Consider the following 19,807-nt stretch of genomic DNA (forward strand, 5'->3'; position numbering starts at 1 on the left):
TATACATCTCTGGTATTGTGGACAAGTGTTTATTTTAAAAAACAAAATTATTTTTTATAACCCCGCAATGAAGTTGGGGAGGTATACTGGAATCAGGTTGTCTGTCCGTCCGTCCATCTGTAGACACATTTTGTCTGGACAACTCCTCCTTAACCGATGGGCCGATGCTCACCATTGAATGGTCCATGAAAAGATCTTTTCTCTTAATTTTCCCCTCTTCCTCCAATAACATGGAAAACCTACATAGTACATATGAACTTTCCAAAATGTATCCATAAATTTTAACTGTCAAAATCCAAGATGGCCGTCTATCGGCCATTTTGTTGTTGTTGTTGTTGTTGTTGTTGTAATCATTCAAAATTCAACAAAGTGTTTAGGGACAGATATTGAACCATGGACAAAAGGATTTGAATAGCTCACACCTTTCAATCTAAAGGAGGACTAAACATCTACAATTTCTAGATATAATGGCATTATGTCCGTAACATGTGTATTATCACAATATATGTCCAGAAATGTTACTGTTCTTTGAAAAAGTTATTGCTGTTCATGTTTATCTTAGTATATCCTCACCGAGTTTTCAATAAATTTTGTACATTCTCGATGGCATCACACACAATTCTGCATTTAATATTTGTATCCACATTATACAATGTATTAAGTTTTGGATGGGCGATTACTCATAATTATGTATATAAAAAAATCACATCTTTGCTATATTTACTACCAACGATAATGATAATTTTAGGATAAGAATTGCCTTGTTTGTAGAATGTATTGTTAAAATCCACTAGTGCAGGAAATTACTAAAAATAAAGGGCAATAACTCTTTCAAATATCTATGATATAGATGGAGATTACCTTGAGATAATGAATAACAAATCTGTGTTGTTTTCAATCTATTTATTAACAAGGAAAATTTCAGGTACAACCTAGCATACATGTTTTGCTAGAAATTGGGAGAGCATTCAAAAAATGGGAATAGAGGTTTGTGAAGAAAAACATGTCTCCCCTTATTTAATATCAGCCTTGATCAGTTTACGGAAGATTACAGGGCTATTAAAAGATACTGAGAAGTTATTGTCCAAAACAAGAAATTATTGGAACCAAAGGACCATAGGCTGGAGCAAGATCAAGCACAAAAAATAAACAAGTAAATTATTTGAAGCGTAAGGCAATGGGGGCAGCCATATTTCATTGAAACAGACAGTAGATGGCGTATTGGTGAATGTGGCTACCAAATATGGTCATATTTCTCAGTCCAGTTCTTGATGGCAATAACCGAACATTAATGTTCGTTTAAAAAGGGCAATAACTTTTGCAAAAGAAACAAAAAATGTCGAATTAAAATTCCTTTCAGGAAATCAACTACATCTCATGAAAATGCATAAAAACATTCAAAACATTGATAAAAATGTTACTCATCCACAGAAAGAAAGCCCTGTTCTTCATTTGGTGATAAAGGTGTACAGCATTATTTTTTGTGAAGATTTCTGCAACGGTTTGTTGGTTTCAAAAGATAAAGCCTGGACAAGAAACTGTTGGAAAAATTCACTTATTTGACCTTTGTATCAAGGTCACAGTGACCTAGCTAGCAGCTAGTTCTGCAAAGATATATATATATATACTTTTTAGAAGTAATTACCCAGACAAGAAATTGTTGAAAGACTGGTACAATTACAAAATATTTCCATACTTTCAAGGGGAGACATGTACAGAATGAGGATGTTCGCCAGCCCACATAAACATACATTTATGTGTACCGTATTTATCTTTAATAAATCCCTTGCCCAAGCATTTAAGTTTAGTATCAAAATTTTGGGAGTACATATTTATATTACTTATTTTTTGGTAAAATCAATGATTCTGCAAAAATGATTTGGTGGGGGAATGGCTAATTTTTTGGCATGGGCTTATTTGCAGATAAATACTTTAAGCTGTTACCAGTTCTGCCACGGGGAGGCCTCCTCAACAGAACCACCTGAAACAAAAAAAAGGAAAAAAAAAGAAAAAGATGGTCTGGGTCCCGTCCGACCCCGTCTGTCCCGTCCGATCCCGTCAGATCCCGTCCGATCCCGTCAGATCCCGTCCGTTCCCGTCCGATCCCGTCTGTGGAATAGATATAATAGCTTTTATTAGACCAACCCCAGTAAATGGGAACCACTGTAAATATTACATACACTGTATGATACAGCATTTACAGGTTTACTAATAATTGCTGCTAACAATACACTTATCCCTTCCAAGAAATGTCCTCAAATTAGTATAAGAGAATAAGAGCTAGCAAGATGTTGAGTTTATTTTTCTCTGAAACTGCACAAAATATATTGGATATTTGTTATAATGTGTGGCGTCATTCTTTTTGAAGTGAGGGATTGGTCTTACAAAAGTTGACACGGGAGGATTGCCAGTTTCCTATTTGGACAGGTACATGGGAATACATTTTTTGGCCCAGGGACTTTACTAAAAACTTTTTTTAAACGCTAATACAGAGGAGCCCAATTATTTGCATATCACTTATTTGATATAAATTCTCAGGTCCCGATTTTCTTCTTCTTTATCTTTGTATTTTAATCCCGTATTTGAAATGAAACAAATTTTGGCCCGTTTTTGTTGGTCAGTCTGTTGAGGGCAAACAAAGTTTTTATTTTGACCTTGTATTGATCGTTATGTTGCAATACACACCTGGGGTTTGGTGGGGCATGGCAGTCCATCCTTATAGCCAGGATTCTTCAAGTTTACGCAACCTTGACTCCAAATAGACTTCAAAGCAATAAAGATATCGGAAATCACAAGATGGATAATTCAAGTCTCAACTAGATCCGTCCATTCCTCTCCAAGTATTCAACTCAAGACACAAACAATCACCCTATACAAGATTTACAAGCAATAACAGTCTGACACATGGTGGTCCATTGGATTACCAGGCCTGGACCACACAGACCTGGCGCTCCAATCATGATGCTGTATTGCTTAACTTGTACCAGATTCATGTCTGTGCCATGAGTTAAACATTGTCGAGGAAGGGACGGAACGAATTGAGAAATGAATGAACCATCTTGAGATAACAAAGATCCCCATTGCTATGTCATCTATCCAGAGTGAGATCACGCTCCCTTTGGAACCCTGACCCGGTGAATGTCCTGACGTTAGACATTCCCCTGCAAATAACATTCTCAATGTTATTTTCAAATCTTGAAAATAAAACAAATGTCCAGGGTATCGTTTCACAAAGCTTCGTAACTTACAAACGTTCGCAGGTATTTACGAAAAAGTTACGCAAAACTTAAGTTCTTATAAGTGCGATTCACAAAGGTGTTCATAACATTTTTCATATCTTGCGTCAAAACCATATGTTCTCTTGGTAAAAATATACCACTCTCTAACTTGAAGGTATACAAGGACGACATTTATTAGGTTAAAATTGTACGCCGGTCCTATTCCAGAGTCCCGTACACAGACTATGAACTTTATTTTGTTCCATCAAAACAACCGTATTATTGATAGATCAAATTTTCTTTACAATTTTTTATTTCATATTGTTTGTTATACGGTAAAATAAACAGTAACAACACAATTTTCACAGATTTTGCTCAATGCCCATATATAGATATACTGAATGTTCTTAAAATATATTAACTGTTGGCACAGCCTGCAAATATGCGTACAAGTAGTTTCATGACAATGTCTATTTTGCCTGCATCCCTCCTCAACATTCAAAACCCAGTGTCCACCTCAAAACAATCGCGCACAAGGCATAGAAGTTCTCTTATGCCGATTTGTTATTGAGGAAGACGTCATTTTCTATTCCATAGGGCATGTTTGTTTTCGTAAGTTGCGATGCGGTGGATATGGTTTTAAGTTACTCAAGGTTTTGTGAAATGCTTAGTAATTTGTAAATCTGACTTAAGCAAAAATTTGTAACAAAGCTTTATGAAACGATACCCAGAGGCCTTTAATTAGTCACCCGAGATCTTGTCTATATGCTCGGTCTATATGTGAGCATAAAGACACTGTCTGCTTAGAAACCAATATTTAACATAGTCAAACCTAAGTATAATGGACACCCAAGGGACAATGGAAAAAGTGGTTTTTTTTATAGAAAGGTATCCTTTATATAGAGGATTACTTTGTTTAATGAGTTAAATTAGGAACCAAGCAGGAATAGTTTGATTACCGTTTACTGTATATATCTCCTGACTTTTTCTATTTAAACACTAACAAAACAAGATAACAGATATTATTACTTAATTTTCAAGATCCATCCAACACAAAATTTCAATTTTGATATTTTGTTATGATATTTGAAATATCTTTTTTTATTTTATAATTTAACATACACAAGGTTCATTATGTACCAAAAAACCATCAATAAAAAACATGAAAAAAGTGCATAAAGAGTTTATTTATCATTACAGATATATTTTCCGAAATCCATGTAGTAATTTTATTTGTACATAACATTCATTGAAGAAAGAAAAAATATACTTGAATCCGGATCAAACTTTTTCCTTAATATATACTATACCCAAAGAAAGTGGTGGCTGACAATTATGTACTTGCTAGTTGCATCCATTCAAATTTGCATAAATAAAATAATTGTCTACTGTCACCATTATAATTGTGTCAACTATAAACATATTTACATGATTTTCATAGGGGGTTCTTTGCACTGTCAATTATGGACAGGTATCTGCTATACACAGGTTTGACTGTATATATATGACCCTTGTGACCTTGAAGGTACCTGTATGGGCCAAGGTCATTTGTCTTATTTAACTTCATCAAGGTATGCTACTGGACTAACACTCACAACCCTCGATTTAAACTGCAAAGGGCTGTAACTATTGCAACCCAATGTTGAAATAACTCAAGATGTTGTGAAGCTTACAGCATACCAAATTTCATAGAAATCTATTCACATTCATGCAATTATGCTCAAAAGGTTCAATGTTAACAAGAGGCCTATAATTCTAAATGCTCACCTGATTAGGTAATTATTGCTCTTAACCTAACTAAGACAGGACATTACATGTAGATTTGAATTTAAATTTTCTAATTTAAAACAAGAGGCCCATGGGGCCTGTATCGCTCACCTGGTTGGATTAGACCAAGTGTCAAAATAATGTTCATGTTCATGTTCAATTCGTTTTATTTGTCAATCTCAAACAATGCTATATATGGCTATGGTGTGGGGATCCCAACTGCTTTAAAGAAATAACGAAGTCAAGACTCTCTAAGGGCCTGAAAGACCTCAAGAATTGTTTTTAGAACATCATTCATAACTTTATTACTAGTAGCGATTTAAAAGAATTATCTCTATTTCCCCTATTGGCCCCGCCCCTTTGTCCCCTCGGGGGTCATCTTCGCTAGCCAAGGCTTCTGATTACGTTACACTCCACGAACCCTTGGCAGATATAGGCGTCAGTTCTGGCCCTCTAGCGGAGATTCGAAATTACCACCCTTTACACATGAAATTTTCGACCAATCAAAACGAACGTTACCGATTTACTTCATCGGTGATGTTTACAAACGCACATGGAGGCTTGTGTCATTTTGATGAGATATGTGATCAATGACTTCTATTAATTGATCAATCACTGCGAATATTTCCCCAATGATTGTACGTCTCTGTTTTTAGGTAAAATGTCAAGACAAAGTCGACAATATGGCTGTGTACTGGGCGCCGCAATTTTTGTTTTTGTCCCCTTGGGGGTCAGTCACCATTTATGCAAAATCTGTTCCCCTTTCGCCAAGGATGTTTCTGACTAAATTGGGTTCAAATCCTTTCATAACTTCATGACTAGTAGCGATTTGAAGGAATTACCTCTATTTCCCCTATGGGGCCCCGCCCCTTTGGCCCCTTGGGGGTCAGAGTCACCATTTATGCAAAATCTGTTCCCCTTTTGCCAAGGATGTTTCTGACTAAATTGGGTTCAAATCCTTTCATAACTTCATGACTAGTAGCGATTTGAAGGAATTACCTCTATTTCCCCCATTAGGCCCCGCCCCTTTGGCCCCTTGGGGTCAGTCACCATTTATGCAAAATCTGTTCCCCTTCCCCCAATGATGTTTCTCGCCAAATTGGGTTCAAATCCATTCATAACTTTATGACTAGTAGTGATTTAAAGGAATTGCCTCAATTTCCCCTATTGGGCCCCTGCCCCTCAGGCCCCTTGGGGGTCAGAGTCACCATTTATGTAAAATCTGATCCCCTTCTGCCAAGGATGTTTCTGACCAAATTTGGTCAAAATCCAATAAGAACTTTTTGACTAGTAGCGATTTGAAGCAAATGTTGACGGACGACGGACGCCGCACCATGGCATAAGCTCACCGGACCTTTGGTCCAGGTGAGCTAAAAAAACCTGTTTCAATGTGTTTAAAATTCAGGTTTGTAAATTCTCAATTTTTTTTTGCTAACCCTGATAAAAATTCCAACTCCATGCACTTTTGTGACTTTCAGTATATTTTCATTAAAAACAAATAATTTTTGATATTGTTCAGTCTTTATCTGTTTTCTGTGTGAATATAATTCTGTCTTTATCTGCAGTTTCTCTGCGAGTATAAGGTTACAACTATTGCGAAAGAAAGTAACTTTTCAGTATAAGAAGTTTACATGCACTATAATAAGTAGAAGATTGATATACACACGGATTTTAGTTTTCTGGGTGTACATGTTCTGACAGTATCCATACCCAAATATGAGAATTAATTTCAGAAATTTACAGCTACTAATTTGATAAACCAAAGCTTGATTACAAATATTATCACTTCTCTAAAATAGCTTCTGGTTTCATGTCAATAGTACACTTGAAATTAAGTAATTAGTCATCCTAATCCACTACTTTCTAGATATTCTATTCCATATAATAAAATAACTGTATTGTTAGGAAATGTCACCTGAACATTCATACTAAATCTTTTTACTATGAAGCTAAGAATATTCGAGTTAAAAGATAAAATGATTTTAAAGATGGCAGACGATGGATGCTACTCCATGACAATAACTCGCATGAGCCTTTGGGCTCAGGTGAGCTAATAAACCTGCAAAGGGCCATAATTAATTAACATGTACAATTATGAAGCAAAAAGACCCTACATATAAATATTTAGAAAGATTCATCAAGTTACCTGTCAGATATAGTGGTATAAAAATCCAACTATCAAAATTCACAAGTGTTATCAGAAGAAATGTAGGTTGAAATTGAGAATTCAATTTTTAAAAGTAGGTCAAAGGTCAGATCAAAGTCAGCAGGTGCATCAATGTAGCACCAATGGAAATGTCTTGTCACAAGGAAAACATCAAATATGAAAGGCCAATCTCATAGTCAATAATACCGTATTTGCTGTGTATAAGCCCAGGGGGCTGGTTAGACTTAGTGCACTGAAAATGAGGAGAAATTTTGGGCGCCATCTTAGAAATAAAGAAGATAGCTTGCTACATTGATGATCTATGACCAAACTATTTTATTCCATTCAGATCTTCCGATAACAAATTACAGATGACGAGTAAAATTGTAAAAAAAATTACAAGGTTCAGAAAACATGTTCAGTCACAGACAAATAGAAATATATGAACCATTCTTTTTCATTCATGTTCTATTTTCACACAAGTAGCACAAGGCACCAAGAAATATTTTACAGAACACCTATATCTGTTTACTAGCATGACTGGCACTATTATGGTAGACTACACAAGCTTCATCGATAGTATTGATAACGTCTATGGTTTGTATATTGTACAGGCTATAAAAAATGGAGGACGAGTTTATTCCCAAAAAAATGGGGAAATACCCAGAAAAATATGGTATCATGTGGCCAAGGTTAAAAGTTTTTAAAAAGTAGGTCAAAGGTCAGCAAATGTAGTACCAATAGAAAGGTCTTGTCATAAGGATCATAAATAAGTTGTATCCTCATTAGTATCGACACAGCAGCATTAAAACTTCAAAATACTTAAAACTTAAAATACCTCTATTTTTATCTAGATCTTACTGTCTAAGCCTTACCTGAAGGACATGGCACTCATGCTTGTGATGCAGCCAAAGCGTGGATCTCGCACATCTTACTGTTGAGAGAAATAAAACTAAAATTAGCACAGAGTAGTAAAGACTGGTCATGAGAACAAAGGCAAACTACTAACTACTATGCTTTTCTCTTTGTTTACTAATCATTTGATCAAAATCTTCATGGAATAAAGTTGTAACAAACTTCAACTGACAAAATCAACAATTGTATTTTCCTCATCAGACTCAATATTCAAAGGGAACCTACAGGCGAAGTTTGAAACGTATGACACCAGTCCTTCAATTGTCAAAATCAAAGAAATAATGATAGCAAGTCGTCTAGGGTAATATTAACTGGACAACATACAGCCATGGCAATATTAACAAGATATCCTATAGACACACCCAGGACAATATTAAGATATCCGACAGCCACACCCAGGACAATATTAACAGGACAGCCACACCAAATATTAACTGGATAACAGACAGCCACACCAAATACTAACTGGATAACAAACAGCCACATTAAATATTAACTGGATAGCGATCAGCCACACCAAATATTAACTGGATGACAGACAGCCACACCAAATATTAACTGGATAACAGACAGCCACACCAAATATTAACTGGATAACAGGACAGCCACACCAAATATTAACTGGATGACAGACAGCCACACCAAATATTAACTGGATAACAGGACAGCCACACCAAATATTAACTGGATGACAGACAGCCACACTAAATATTAACTGGATGACAGACAGCCACACCAAATATTAACTGGATAACAGACAGCCACACCAAATATTGACTGGATAACAAACAGCCACACTAAATATTAACAGGAGAGCAAACAGCCACACCAAATACAAACTTGGTAACGAACAGCCACACCAAATATAAACTTGGTAACGAACAGCCACACCAAATATTAACTGGATAACGAACAGCCACACCAAATATTAACTGGATAACGAACAGCCACACCAAATATAAACTTGATAACAAACATCCACATACTAAGCAATTCAAACTGAACAATCTTAAAAGATGGCTATACCTAAACTAGGAAACTTGTATGAAATGGAAACTAGGATTTAATTTGCTGTGTATAATTCTACTACAATATTTCATTAGAGCCTTACCTTGCCATATGGACATGCCCTGCTCTACGGAGACTATAGTCCTGCCACTATGTCCCACCCGTAGGATCTTGGTGACCTGATCCTATTGGACTGCCCCACACTGAATCTGGAACAAGAATTTTACTGTGCTCACATCAATAACATCAAAACAATTCCACCATTTAACAATTCAGTACATGGCTAATTTTGATTTTCATTTCTAAATAATATGAATGAATCAATGCAAGAATAAAGAGCCATTTACACCTTAAAATAATTTAATTCGTTGCTGTAAATGTACCCAGTGGACACAAAACGTTCGGAGAACGTCCGGAAAACGTCCTATTCGGGTCACAACGTCCGGGACTTTCCTACAACGTTGTGAGAACGTTTTATGTCAAACGTTCGTGCAACGTTAGCTTTTGACGTTGTGACAACGTTGTAACAAGGTTTTAATGCAAACTTTGTGTATTTGTTGTTAATTTTAAACGGCTTGCAAGTTTACATAAATGCCAAAGACATACCGAACAAAAACATCAAATTTCATGATAAAGATAAATTTAATTATCTAATTTGCTCAAAATTTTATTTGTCAATAATGAATATGTTTAGATCAGTTTAAAAGCAACCTACGTCGCCTATAATGTGCCCTAATTATATAATATCGATCATTGATCCTTTCCTGATCCAATTTTGCTGTAAGACCTCCTTCAATACAAATAAATGTGATCAAACGAACTTACAAGGTTACGATAACAAATCGGTGTTACTTCCCTTTATGTTGCAATATATATCCGCCAGGGGGCAATGCAAACATTCGCATTCATTTCAAAAACATTTTTTTAAACGACTTTAATTTCAGTTTTAACTGCATGAAAATATCATGATTAGGTTGAAACCGTTGCAATTATTTTCGGGAAAAGAAATAGAGAGAAGAAAAAAGAGTATTGATATTTGCGCGGTAATTTTAACTTCCGGTTCTTTGTTCTGCAAACACACGTGGGCCGTACACACACACACATTTCAATCGGACTGTTTGATTTTGACTTGTGTTTATTTACAAACAGATCGGGCATGCTATGATTTATCTTCACGTACGTAAGTACAACGGATTTACGTTTTTGGTATCACCGGGCATAAGTTTAGTTTCACGCATATTTGTTAACCGAGCACGTTATGATATATTGCCGAAAAGTTTACGGTATATCAATAATAATTGTTTGATTGTTTTTCTATTTACAGATTAAATGGTGATAACTGGATGCACCGAGGTAATCGGAGACATCAGAGATATGAGTGATGGGAGGAGTGCAAGCACATGGACACATGGAAATAAAGACATTAAAATGTTTTTGTTGTTCATAATATGTAACAATAGTAGAAAAGAAAAAAATAACGTCTACACAACGTAAATAAAACATTGCCACATCGTAACTCAGTAACGTTGTGGGAACGTTGTATGAAAACGTTCCCCAAACTTTCATTTGCAACATTACTACAACCTAAATGCAACATTGCATCCTGACGTAACTGCAACGTTCTCCAGACGTTGTGTGCCCACTGGGTATACTATTACAGAAACAGTTATTATTTGCCGAAGTTTGATGTTTAACGAGATCAATCACCATATAATCAGTATCAAATAGAAACATTACACATGGCATTGTATAACTGTTCCTCACCCTAACATGGACTAAAAAAATAGATTTCCTTAATTGTATGTATACTACTTACATCAAGTGTGCAAAGCAGTTAGCTTTCGGAGACCGACAGGGGCTCCAGCACCACATCCAGGTGCTTGGGCTTGCTCTGGACCTATCCATCAGCCTGATGGCTGGAATTATAAACAGTAAACAATACAAACCAACTCAATGACACATTGACAATTATTATAGCAATGCACTCAACAGTTCATGAAATTGTTTTATAAGACTTTTAAAACGCAATCTTCATTGGACAGAGGAAAATCTTTCTGAAAGCCACTTAAATCACCAATTTCACAGGAATTGCCAAGGTAAAATACAGGACAAAAACTGCTAAACTTAACTGGAGATTTAGTTTTGTAAACAGAAACAAGTTAATCTGTACAGCATTTGTTGGATATGAAATTCACAAAATGCTACCTCCAGAGAAAAAACATTTCCAATCAAACAGAAGATTTGTCCTACATTTAAATACTGCTTGTAAGAGTTATCCCCCCTGTCAGCACAGAATATTTGGATATGACTCCAAGAAAATGTTATAAAATGCACAAAAATGAAATAAAGGGGAGATAACTCCCTTTTACATGGTAACAAGTTATTTTTGTTTCTATATATGGTATGGTAATGTCTTTATTCTTCCATAATCTAATATCTATCATAATCTGTTGCTGCAAGAAAGGTTATGATAATATTGCTCTTTGAAATAAAAATACCTAAAAAATAAACTCTTACTTATAAGTTAAGTGTTTTTCAACTAAAACTATATTCTACATGTAACTATCAAAAATATGCAAAGCAAACATTCTTTAAATAATCATTAATTTGAAGTCATCATCCCCCCCCTATCTATAATTATAAGGTTTATATCCTAATCTAAACATTTATAATAATTCATAGTTAAAATAAAAAAATTATAATAATTTGGGGCAAATACATTTTAACCAGATATATATATTTATCATAGGTGAAGAGGAGTATGTACCTTAGATCCAGGCAACCACAGCTTTATGGAATAAACAGATTACTGCCACTCTGTCCATCCTTAAGGTCTTTATCGCCTTGTTGACAAAGATCCTTTGATGACTGGCTCTACACTGCTCCCTAAAAACAGAAATTGAATGGATTAGGGTTGGTAATCTTGACCATTCAAAATATTATCTAAAAAAAGACTTCACATTTTCACCAAAAAAAGTCACATTTATACAGAAAATTTTGTATCTTGTGCTGAAATTATTAATGTGTCCCAAATGTAATCATTACAAAATACTAAATAAACAGCTAGTACTATTTTCTCTCAATATTGCTAGACATGACCTTTCACAATTATGTCATGTAGTAAGAATTTATCTTGTCCTAGACCAAATCTGTTACCAAAATACTACCGTCTAATTACAAACTATGAAATCGTAACCATTGTAATATTGTCTTTCAAATTATTTATTATACTGCTATTTATACCGCTAGTGTGAGCACAGTCAGCTTTCCGAGACCTGGCAGGGCTCCTGATGCCACCTCTAGGCACGTCCCCCGGTTCTGAAAATAGTAAAGATAACATGTTTATGTATTAAGCAATGTTTTTTGTCTCATAAGAGGAATGATAAAACATCAGAATTTAAAGTGGAATTTTTGATGTTTGAATTTTAACAAAAGTGTTAAAATTACTGAATAATTTTTCATCTAATAGATTGGAAGAGAATATTATGAAATATTAATTATAATAAATATGACATTAAGATCTGTTTATTACCTCCCTTGACGGAGGGGCTTGCTGTTCAACAGATTGGAATAGAGAAAATTATAACGAAAAATTAACTATAATAAAAATTGTAGCAAGATCTGTTCATTACCTCCCTTGACCGAGGGGCTCGCTTTTCTGTCAGACAGAATAGGTTGACCCTTCACCCCAATCAGACTTTCCAACACCGGAGTATCTTTTACTACAAGAGACTTATTGCAGAACAACTACCCTTACCCGCCCCAATTACAACAGAATTTAACCCCGAAATATCAGTGATAAAGTACTAGAACCTAGACAGCCACATGCCCCCCTTAGGGTCCATCATGGAGGGGATCATGATTTCGCCTAACATGCAGCCGTAAAGGCCCTAGCACCTCATCAATGATATTTCCTGGCTTAAAAACTACTGCAAAAGAAACGAGAAGTGGTGCTGAACTGAAATAAATCTATTGAGCTCCAGATACCACCAGCACCAGATCACCCAACCAGAGCTAGGAGTACCACCTATCCTGACCAGGATCTCGTCCTTTTGCCTGTGGACAGTCCTATCAAGGAAACATAAATGGTCTGGGTTTACGAAGTGTTTATCCGGAATAGAACATTGACTAGGCCCAACTATTGCGGGCATTTTTAACTTCTGCAATACTATTACAATTTTGGAAAATACTGATTAACTATAGTGATATACCACAGTGTTTTTCTGGGTATTTTGGGAAAAATTCAATTTGCCAAACTGGGAAACTTTAGTGCAAACGGGTAATAAATTGGGAATTTTTTTTTAACCCAACCACACTCATCAAATGGTTAAGCTTTACGGAACTGTGACAGCATGGTCGAGATTGTGTTCTTTTTGATAAAGCATTACTGCGACATAGATTGATCACTTTTGGAATCCTCAGATGTGATAACACCACATATGAAGCACATCCGAGGTATTCCGACTGTGATTTGGTGCGAAAACTTCATAAAAAATGAAACTGGGATTTTTTTTCCGGATTTGAAAAGTCGTCATAATTGGAAATTTTCAAGTTTTTGTGAAAAAATAATGCTTAAACGAATTGGGAATGGGATTGTTTGGCGCACTCAGTTATATAGGCAGGAAAAACACTGAACCATCACTATAGCATTGCAATTTACTAATGGAAACTCACCAGAGATTAACATGGCAATTCACTGTTTGTTCATTTTTATTTACTTAAAAAGTGCTTTGATGCTAACAAAGTACCAGTATGTGGTTTTGTTTTTTAAGAATCTGAAATGTCCCCTACTCAGCAACTGGTGACCAGTATTTAATTTTAAAGAGATGGACAGGGTGCACGATTTAAAACAAAACTGAACATTGTTTGATGCAAATTGGCTACAAAGAAGTCCGAGGAACAAGAACATTGAAAATTTAGCTATACACAGTAACTATGACCTTTATACTTATGGTAATCTAGAAAAAATATCTAATAGAAATCTAAGGTCAATACGTAGGTCGTAGTGACCTACTTTGGTGCACGACATTGCCTCACCTAGGTCAAGCCATACCCTAAATTAATGAAGTTCCAACAAGTTTAAGAAATTGAACCCATTTTTTTATGTAGGTCAAAGTTCAAAATACCTTATCAACAAGATTCAAACACCAAAATACCTAGTATAATCAAAATGCCAGTCTAAGAAACAAAATTAACTAGTAGCAATAAAAATATATCTACCTGATGGTCTGGGGTCAGTTGACTTTGACATTGGCCTCAGGACGGCAGGGCCTAATGTCCATCCTGAAAAAAATAATACACTTGATTAATCTCTAATCTAAGTAAAATTTAAATCTTTCATTCTCTGACAATTTATATATACAATCTGTTATTTTCTAATCTTAAAATGATTACTTTCTAAAAATATGGGGTTAAAGTAAAAACGTAAAATTGTAGCAAACTGAAAATCGAAATAGAATAGTACAATAAAGAAATAGCCCTGTAATTATTTTATAAATAAAAAGCTCTATAACCCTTTTATTTTAACAAATGACCTTAGACTGTACTAGTAATTGCTTCAAGAAAGAGTACTGAACCAAAATATCCCTTTATAAATTGATAATACAAATTTATGACCCTACAGATTTGTCCAAGATGATATTTTGAAACAAAATAATTAAAATACCTACCAGTACCATTGACAGACTTCCGCCCCGTCATGGACCTGCAAAATTAAAGGCCAATTAGTGATGTTAAGAATTACAATTGAATAGCTTGTCATCAGACTAAATTAACCCAACTTGTAATTCATAATTTGTAAATAAAAATATACCGTATTTATCAACAAAAATACTTTTACTTCAAATAAAGATGGGAAGTTATTATTTGTGTTTAGTTTCGGTTGCTCTTTGCACCGACATGTCATCTGTAGAAATACACAAAACGTGGCAAAAACTTGTATTACTGTTACTTAATTTGCTGAAGAAAATTGAACACGAAGTAGCAAAATTTTTCACATGAATTATTATTTTTGAACACCATTTTGACACTAAGTCGAAAGAGTTATTTCCTTGAAAAAGGTAGGGGTGCCATTATTAGGTCAAATACGGTATACAGATATATATCGCTGTTAACAAAACATGTTAACAGTCTGCTTGAGTATTTATAAGCTCGATTTTCATTGAGATTTTTGGCTTTTTTACTTTTTTTTAAGTAACAAAACTATACCACAATTGAGGTTTGACAGTCAAGTTTGTGCATTATACGAAAGTTGGTGGTTTTCCCCAGTGTGATTCTAATATGTAACTACATTTGTAGCTATAGGTTTCTCTACGCATGCGCATGACATTCAACGCTGCTATTTTTTGTGCAGTCACGCTTGAGCCTCCAAGTTGGCCAATACCCTTATTTTTTATATGGTATTATATCTCAATTGACAGTCAGAACTTCAAACGCCTGTGAATTAAGACGATTCATCATATTTTCAAGTTGCTATTTCGACAGTTGCACGCTTTCGGCAGATTTTTTTTGGCGGGAAATTTTTTTTTTTTTTTTTTTCAAATAATTTAAGTCTATCGTACTAGGCGTCAACAGGCCTACGTGCTTTTTTCGTTTGGTACGAGTTAAGCTTGGTCAATAGAATGGGTCATATAGGGAAAATATGCAGACACTTAAGACAAGTGCCGGGTACACACATATTCAACAACTCGGCATTCGTGCACTTTCTGAGAAAACGACTTATTGAAATGAAGGATAACAATGTGTGAATTCAGTTAATTAATGGCTAATAGACATGTTTAACAGAGAAAATGTCGATCAAAGTATCTTACCGAAACGAAAGGTCCTTCTCGCTTGACGGTGGCGGGAATACTGACTTGGCTCTGTGAAAACCCGTGCAGTATTGGACGCTTGGGGCACCTCGAGGGGAAATAACCTCCAATAACGTATACCATCAGGAGTGACTTGCTATTACAAGGAGCACAAACTCTCCTTCATCGAGGGGAAAACGCAGTTTTAATAGCAAAAAATCATTCTATTTTAACACTAAAAGCCACTAAGCTTATAATATATATATATATATATAAAGGGTCAAAGAAGTGCCGAAGGGTTCATTGTGGTTTCTCCAGTTACTATAACATTATTCTTATTGAATTTTATTGTATTTCCAGTACTTCTTATATATATTATGTGATTGTATTTGTGATTTTTTGTGTTTTGATAAAGGGGCGGATTGCCTCGAAAATTTAACAAACCTTATTGTTTACACTGTTTGAATTACTTCTTTGCCCCATATATATATATATATATAGCTTAGAAACACAAATGACGAAGGAAGACAACTTTTACTTATATATATGGTCGATCGACCAAAGTCGTTACAGACTCTCCCGTCCGGCCCCTATAGTTGTTCTAAACCACATTCGGATTATCCTCGGGTTGGCTATACCTACCCGAGGAGTTCCAGATGCCCCAAACCAGTCCGTCGTTAGTACTAGTCCTTCCTGCCCAGAGTGGTTCAAACCGTTACTCTATATAACGTAATTTTTGTGTCCGTCACCGTGGAACAATTACCTAATGTTCCTGTTAACTATAATTTTCCTTTTAGTTCAAGACTGATAGAAATTTAGATAAATATTCAACGTTGTCATCGCTATGGCTTTTCAACCGTTGCATTATTCAGTAATTTAGCATTTAAACTCAATGTGTTTTCATTTATATTGTATATTTCCCATTTGTATTCAGTATGTTTAAATTTGCATTGTATCTTATTTGTATTCTATATTTCATCAATTTCATCCATTTGTCGTTGCTATTCGGTATACAGGTTTAAGTTTTTTAATGTCACAAAAAAGACTTTGACGTCACTTTTCCGTCGTCGGCGGCAACATATCAGTATTGAGTTTAGCACCGTTACCCAAAACGTATGCTTTGTAAGTCTGACTTCAAACAAATGTTTAGATCTATATATTTAGATCACGTATATTGTAGTCACCGTGTACAACCCCCACCCCGGGGCTGGCACAGTAAGCCACGGAAGTGAATGAAAACGAAGTCTGGTAAGAACAAGTTTCTATATCGCTCCTGGATGATACTTGTCCAACTTTCAATACAGCGCACGGACCCCACAGATGTTTTGAACGCCCATGTCTGTGACTGAATATGGCATGCTATTTCAAACACTTCGACATTGCTTCGCCAGTCGGAGCAAATTCCGAGATTTCAGTTTTGAAATGCGATTTTTTTTTCTGATAGCAATGCAATGTATATTGATAATCTGATTGATGTTAGGCTTATCCAACACTTTATCAAAGAGTTTATTTTCAAATAGCCCTCAGTTGAGTCAGTTGAGGTAAGGCGTGTGTCATGATCATATACCAAACCTAGATCATTCTGGCCCGATTTTTTTTTATATTTCACCCATCGGAGGAAGACAGGAGATCCAGAGAGATCTCAGTACCCTCCATTTAATGATTTTAATCGGTCCTATGAAGTACAAGACACGCGTGTCAATGTATAGTAATCACGTAGTAGATATGGGTCTATATGTCATTCGTATGATTGGTTGGATCTACAAACGGGAATTTGGGCTAGTATATCACATAATGAAAGAATTTGCCCCTTGTGTTTCAAGGTATTGGCGACGAGTACCTTTATTTTTTTATCTGTATGACTCAGTATGTCGAATTCTACAATTATACATTCCAAACTAGATCACTGTACATATTCTTGTCTGATAAAAATAAAAGATCTAAGTTTAAAGTATTTCTTGTGCAATTGTAATTGTGTTGTATTGTATATCGTATACATGTCACGAGACTATACGACATTTCTTTGTATAACCTTCAATGTGTGGGTTTATGATTCAAAGTGCTGTTAATAAAGGCTCCAAGACGCCTATCTTTACGAATACATTTTATTATATATACGACGTTTAAAAATCTACCAACAGAACGGTGACAGCAACCTGAAACAAAAAGAACAATACCTGACCGACACTATACAGACACGTGTAAACGCTTTCACGTATATTTAAATAACCTATTTAATACTTTAAAGTATTAAATATGTATACAGGTATCTATTAAACATATTTATATTAAATTCTATTTTATTTCTAGGTTATACTTGGAACAATTTACATATTTTTACACTCGCTTAGACTCTACCGAACCCGACCACATGCGTTTCCTCATGTAAATTAAAGATATTTTTAAACTGTAATTATAATAAATTGACGTATTTATCATCTAAAGTAAATAGTTTAATTACGTTCAATACTTCATTTATATAATTTCTGTTTTAATACCCTTACCTTTTTAACACTGTGGCTGTAAGGCACACAGGTTTTTACGGGACGTCTATCCTTGCTGGTCTTATAGCGTGGTGTGGTTTGGCCTTACCTGCATGGACAGGGTCCAGCAAGGCATTGCACGTGCACGGGTATGCGCGGGGTCATGCAGTGTCAAAGTGACACTCTCAACCAATCATTTCACTCGCTTACCGTGTATATACACATGTACAATTGACACAGGGACTGGTACAAACTATACACAACACACAGCGCAAGTATTTTGAACACACAATTCTATTTAAGGTACCTAAAAGATTATGTCAAACTTTAACATATAAAGTTTGAACACCGCCACATTCTCTCCTGAAAAGGAAAATGACTCCTGGCATTTAAACCAATATCAACCATAATGGTTGAACATAACAAACAATAAAATTCTGTACAAATGACTATCAGTGAGCAGCTAATTATCTTTTATCAAAGTGATTGGGGCAATCCCTACCTACAAGGAATCAAAGATAATTGCTCATATATGTTAAAGTTTGAAATTAAAATTGTTATCTCGATAAATTGTAATTATCACCTTGGCCAGTGTTCCAAGGTTATATACTAAGTACACTATCTGACTAATAAATGACAGGCGCGGACCCAGGAATTTGAAAAAAAAAAAGGGGGGGGGGGGGGGGGGGGGGGGGTCAGAAATTTATAGGTAATGCCGGATTTTTTTTTTGGTCAGGGTTCTGGAGGCCAAAATTTCGGAAAATGAAATGATTATAGCAAATTTTGATATTTTGGGAATAAGAATTTTCAATAAGGGGGTGGTTGTTGTTGTTAGGCAAAGGCGTTTATTTAAGGCTTATTAAAAAAAAATATCATCCGCTAGTGAATGAGGGTTTCAGAATTTCTCCTCTGCCCTGTGAAACAAAGTTTTCCTGTGATTATAAATCTGACTTATCCGATAATTGAATGTAAATTACAACTATGCTACAGCTTTACTAATATAATGGTAAGCCACAAGGCAGTTCACACAAGTAGCTGAAGAGATTTAATATTATTAGTTTAACAATCAGGAGTAAACTTTGCTCACTACGACATACATCTTATGTGTCTCGTGTAATTTTGGTCAGATTTGTGAAATAAATCACTGGCGACTGCATCTAGTTAATATTTATAGAAAAAAATTCCGTATACATGTAGATAAAACAATACGGATCTATATTCTTGTTTTGTAATGTCTCAGTATGTTTGTACACCTAATTTCTTTTGAGCGTGTTCAATTTTAGAGAAACACATTAAATCTCAAGGGTATTAATCAATTTAATAGTGGATTGATAAGCTTCATTAAAAACATAGTCACTTCTAGATAATTGATAATGATACAGTATCATCGCTGAAATTTGAAAGAAATCCGCATGGTACACTGTTGGAGTTACTCCCCTTTACACGTATCCGCGATACGATTGCAACACAGGCATCTGCCAA

General features: G+C 35.3%; 1 long non-coding RNA gene across 2 annotated transcripts; it reads right to left on the minus strand.

Moving 5' to 3' along the window:
• Positions 1-1,898: 1,898 nt before the first annotated feature.
• On the minus strand, positions 1,899-18,440 carry LOC117325890. Of its 2 annotated transcripts, XR_004532390.1 has the most exons (12): positions 18,347-18,440; positions 15,864-17,998; positions 14,724-14,758; positions 14,275-14,337; positions 12,687-13,122; positions 12,298-12,372; positions 11,822-11,940; positions 10,871-10,970; positions 9,158-9,263; positions 8,007-8,065; positions 2,686-3,161; positions 1,899-2,109 (listed from the first exon to the last, which is right to left on the minus strand). It is a non-coding gene; the product is annotated as an uncharacterized LOC117325890 (long non-coding RNA). The 2 variants fall into 2 exon arrangements; XR_004532391.1 differs by lacking the exon at positions 15,864-17,998 and having other exon boundaries at positions 18,347-18,398.
• Positions 18,441-19,807: the final 1,367 nt, after the last annotated feature.

This window comes from Pecten maximus, chromosome 4 (assembly GCF_902652985.1).
Source record: "Pecten maximus chromosome 4, xPecMax1.1, whole genome shotgun sequence".
NCBI classification, from domain to species: Eukaryota; Metazoa; Mollusca; class Bivalvia; order Pectinida; family Pectinidae; genus Pecten; species Pecten maximus.